The following is a 5597-nucleotide window of genomic DNA, read 5'->3' as shown; positions in this document are numbered from 1 at the left end:
TAAGTGTTGTGGATAGCAGTTACGTTTCAGGATGTCATGTAAGAACGAAATTTCAGTGTGTAGATTAAGATATGATTAATTAAATTAAATTATAAATTAAAAAGCTAAAGTTGATTTAAATTTTTAATAAAATGGTCATTAAAACAAATAAAATCAAATGTATTAGTGTTTATAGAAGTTTAATTGTTTTAAATTAAATGATACAAAACGAATTAAATATATATAAAAGATGAAAATTAATATGTGATCAATATGCCTAGATTTTTCAGGGGACCTGGTCCTTTTGGGCCCTCTTGGCTACGCCTCTGTAAAACCCGGGGTTCGATTCTCCGCGGTGGACACAGCAGATAGCCCAATGTGACTTTGCTCTACAACAAACAAAGAAAATTTTTCATTAAGAAGAGCGTCTAAATTGTTAATTTCAAAACAGTTCTTATATTTCAGCGACACCTGGTAGTTAAAGTTATTGCTTACGAAGTCACTTAATAACAAGTTGAATGAAATGGAGTGCAATGGTATTAATATTACTAACTACAGTTAATTAAAGTAAGTAATATTTATAATGTTTCTTTTGAGACCTGTCACCAAGCGTAAGATAACTTTGTAGAGTTAGATGACTCATAAAATCTAAGGTTAAATTGTGTAAATACGTAAGTGTAATTTGCAGATTTGTAAATCTAACAGTTAAGTAAATCATATTTTCTAGTTTCACACACAGCTTTGCCTATCCAACTTCGTTTTCCATTAACGTAACTTGTCTTAAGGCCAAAGAGCTGTCAGTTGACAATATCAAACTGAGACAAAATCTTAATTTTTAAATTTGATATAGTTTAACCTTAAAACTTCAAAGTATTATCGTGTTAGTTATTAAGGGGACAGTCTTCCTCACTCTTACTCTTAGTGAATATTATAATTGGGGGTAAAAAGCCAATTATAAACATTAATTAACATTAAATTCCTAGTGCAAATCTTAAAACCCCTCACAACATTTCTTACTAGAAGAAAGTAGAATGTCATGGAATGAGAGACTGGAAATACTCAAAAAAAACTGTAATCTAGTACATAAAAGTTTAAAATAGATGAAGGAATGATATGAAATGAAAATTAAAAGCAGTTTTTCATAGAATAGTAACAGGCTGGACAGCACTGCCTATGTGCTGAACTTGTACTTTTATTGCAGTTGTAGGTTATAGGTCTCTGTACTATTAAATCAACACTACTATAATAAAACTAAATAAACTAATTCTTCGTTAAAATTGTTCATAGATTTTGTATGATAAAACTAAAGATTCTTGTCAGAATATGAGATAGATAATGTATAATTCAGTAAAACTGAAACATATACTCACTGATCATCAAAAAACAAACAGTTCAACATTCACTCTTTTTGGCAAGAATACTTGTCATGATAGTAGATGACCTCTTCCAGAGATTGAAACAATTCATAAGGTGGAAATTGAAGTGCTGTAAGAAATATAAATTTCAAAGTAAAAAGTTTAATTACACATATATTTTGGAATTTTTCTAGTCCCAACATCCATGTGAAAAACTTAAAAGTAATTAAGAATTTTCTAAAAAACAATGTGCATTGTTGATACCAACATTAAAATTATTAATATGCTTATATTTTACAGTATAGGCTGGTAGAAACCATTCAAACACAGAAGAGTGCCAAAAAATCTCTGAATCAAACAACTTAAAACTTACTGTACTAGGACACAATTAAGCTGTATGTGGCAACAGCCATTTTGTATTTCCTTTTCAGTGCTTCTTATCTAGTTAGAATTATTCATAATAAAACTGCAGTCATGTTCATGTCAATAGGCTTAATGGTTTTATGGATTGTTAGACTGTCCATGTTTAGTAAGTTTTGACATAGTTAAATGGGCAAGTTATTCAGCAATTAACTTGTTTTTTGAGCAATAAAGAATAATGAATATTAACTTGTAACATTTATTTTATTAAAGCAGTCTTACCCTAAGTTACACTGGTCACTTTTGTAGCTTGTAAAAAGTACAGTAAATAATATATTAAATTAAAGTTACGGTATTATTTACTAATTTAGTCCAAATAAGGTAAACACAAACAGCAAACGTTGGACATGATTTTGAACAGTTTCTTACTGAGACCACTCGACTTGCTTCATTGTAGAAATTGAATTTTTTTCTAGTAACTTCTGTGATATGAAATGTTTTTGATCTAGTATCACCAAACATTTTCTGGTACCACACGTTATGATACCAAGGCAAGAGTACTACAGCATTCCAAACTAAAACTACAACATGCTTTGCCCTGGTGACTAAGAAATGGATTTATAAGTTATTCAGTATAAAATAAATACATTTATTAGCTTGATTGCACTGCAGTGTGAAAGTCCCTGTAAGTTGCACTTCGTATGTTTACACTACTACAAAGACATATTTTCTACTGACACTTGAAATTCTTATATGAACTAGGCAGACTATTAATTAATGGAGTTCCTGTAAGAAATTGTAACATTCTGCACTGTTAAAGATTAAAAAACACGCAAGTAATTCACATTGATAAATACTGCTTTATCAATGTGAACTCTCCACCATTACGTATCTAATCAGCACTGCCTGAATTGATAACTTTAGGGCAAAATCTACTTTTTCATGGTAATTTTACAACATTACCTACTGTCGGAACTAACTTGTCGATCTCTGTGATTCATGACACCTTGCTGTGTGTTTCAGAATGCACTTCATAAGGTATCAATGTTAGGAGCTGGTATTGTACAGTACCACTATTGATTGGAGAATATGGTACTAGGTGGTGCAAGTGTTACCATCATGATACACTACTACTAAGATTAAATTCAATTATTGCCAAATCTCAATATTAATATCCCGAACTACCAAATTTTCATTAATGTGGTGTGATACATGCATTTAATGTGTCAGTGATGCAAGTTGATTTTCATTATAAATAATTTCAATGTATACTTGCTGAGCAATAGTAAAAACATGTTGGTCCACAGATCGGATCATGTAAGGTTACCATACTTCATGTGACATATCTCTACATATGTCTGCATACTCATGAGTATTGTCACCATATCAGAAGGCTTTTCATCAGTTATTGACAGCATTAGTGTAGTTCTTCTTTTTTTTTCAGAGAACCTTGTGTTAAATGGTATCCAAGAAGGTGTTATCCGTGATGGCTGATAAATTGTTATACTTGGTATTTAACAGGTAAGAAATGTAAAATTACCAATAGTGCAGTCTTTGAGTGGGTAGCTTGTTAAATATGCAACAGATTAAAACGTTGTGTTATATATCCATAAGGAAACTTATTGTTACAATGTTAACTTAAAATTATAAGATGAAACTGTTGCCTTTTAGGTGTGAAATTCATAATTTTTCTATCACATTTATTACACTTGCAACATCTGTTTTCTCTCAGTTTCAATTGCCACCTGGAGAATAAGCTAAGTCATGTACCATTTAGTGGATAATATTTGAATAAAACTAATGTATTTTAATAGTTGCCATTTTAGAAAATTTTTGCTTTGGCTATTTTCATCACTAACTCAATATTGGCATTTATATGAGTAGCTCTTGGCCAATAGAGAGAAAGTTAAGATCCCAGGGAGAGGGACTGACTTTTGACATCCACAACAGGCTTAAAAGTAAATTAGATATATATAGATCCATGTTATTAGATATGCTGTAATGTTTAATGTCATGATGGTCATTAACCTCAAAATTTAGGCCCCTTTGGCATTTGGCTGGTTGCTTATCCTTCTGTTGTCAAGAGGAAAGGAGAAATTTTGACAATAATATATTGAGGCCCAAAAAATGATATATTTAGAAATAACTAAATGTTTTTAACTTACAATCAGCATGTCTATATATATATCCTACAATTTTTTTAGCTTCACTGCTAGCAACAGAGCACTGTCTCGATGGCTTAAATGACATATTTGCTACTGTTAAATGTGTGGTCCAAGTTATGATAACCATCATCTTCAATGATCTTCAATAACTTAAGATCATTTGCTAAACTTGTAAAATGATTCAAGTTATTGTGTGGTACTTGATTATCCTCAATAGAGCTGGACATATCCAAGTTGAATGTCATTTGCAAACTTTACTGGTGTATTAATTATGCCACTGTCAATGTTCTTAGTGTTAATAAGAAAAAACAAACATCCAAGTAATGATCCCTGAGGTACAGTGCTAGTAACAAAGGTCCAGTAGGACTGGACACCATAAATAACATTTCTCTCTTTCATCCAGCCACCCTTCGATCCAATTAACTAGTTTTTTTGTAACCACCGCTGATGTGATTGTCTTAATTAACCTTCTTTGTTACACTTTAGAAAAAGCCTTTTGAAAATCTAAGTACACCAAGTTCATTTCCTTTCCATCATCCACACAAGGATGCTGTAACATCCTAAAAAAATTAACAAATTAGTAAGGCAGTATTTTTCTTTAGTGAATTCTTGTTAGTTGTCTTTTGTGATATCATATTTCACTGAATCAATTTGTAATGTTTTCTTTTTTATCAGACTAGAAATTTTCCCACTTCAGGCTTATAATTTCCAGGGCAAACTTTTATCATCCCATTTAAAAATATGTTTAACATACCCATTTAAACAATCCTCAAGCCCTTGTTCACTTTATTGACCTACCCAAAATGAAAGAGAAAGGCTCGCATATCTGGTCTTTGATATTCTCTAAAACTTGGTAAGAACATTGTCTGGTATTGTTGCTGTATTTATTTTCTTTTTTCAATCTTCTTTGCTGTCTGTTTTTTGATAGTTGGTTATTATTACTGTACTGTTTGTTTTTAGATAGTTGGTTAATTTCACTCTACAATTTTTTTGGATATTTAGTTATGTTACTATATTATTTATATAGTTGTAAGTATTTGTAGTATAATATACTAAAATTATTAGTTTTAGATTTATGTACAGTTTGGTGTAGAAATTTTAGTTGTTAAAAGTAACCTACTAGCAAATGCTAATGGGTTGGAAATATGTATATATATATATATATTGAAAAGATAAAACACCACTCAAATTTACTGTAAGTTTTCTTCCCTCTTAATTAATCTTTAGTAATTTTAAAAATATTTGTACACACCGAGTATGTTTAGCTCCTGATATAGAAAGTTGGCTGAGGAAACAACTACATTATCATCACCTTAGTTACACATTTCACCAGTGGCATCACATGAACTCTCTAGCAGGAAAGATGGCAGAAATTACACATATGTTGTACCAATATAGACAGCAGTATTTTTGCTGCCATGTTGGATGAACCCTCAAGGGCATAACCTTGTACTGAAATAAAAGTGAGTCCCATTCACATGGGTGATATGTGTGCCTTGGGATTTTGTTTATGTATACAAGGCCAGTTTCTGTCAGATGTGGAGTCTCATTCACATGGGTGATATGTGTGCCTTGGGATTTTGTTTATGTATACAAGGCCAGTTTCTGTCAGATGTGGAGTCTCATTCACATGGGTGATATGTGTGCCTTGGGATTTTGTTTATGTATACAAGGCCAGTTTCTGTCAGATGTGGAGTCTCATTCACATGGGTGATATGTGTGCCTTGGGATTTTGTTT

The 5597-nt window shown here is 31.5% G+C and overlaps 1 long non-coding RNA gene across 1 annotated transcript in view; it reads left to right on the top strand.

Moving 5' to 3' along the window:
• The first annotated feature begins 237 nt into the window (after nt 1-237).
• The window catches only part of LOC111088981, a 12760-nt gene continuing 7400 nt past the window's right edge, over nt 238-5597 (top strand). Inside the window, exons 1-2 of the long non-coding RNA XR_002613370.1 lie at nt 238-546; nt 3139-3215. This is a non-coding gene — a long non-coding RNA (uncharacterized LOC111088981). The remainder of the gene's footprint in view (nt 547-3138; nt 3216-5597) is intronic.

Source organism: Limulus polyphemus, unplaced genomic scaffold (genome assembly GCF_000517525.1).
Source record: "Limulus polyphemus unplaced genomic scaffold, Limulus_polyphemus-2.1.2 Scaffold4920, whole genome shotgun sequence".
NCBI lineage: Eukaryota > Metazoa > Arthropoda > Merostomata > Xiphosura > Limulidae > Limulus > Limulus polyphemus.
This window is presented reverse-complemented; position numbering and strand designations above follow the sequence as displayed.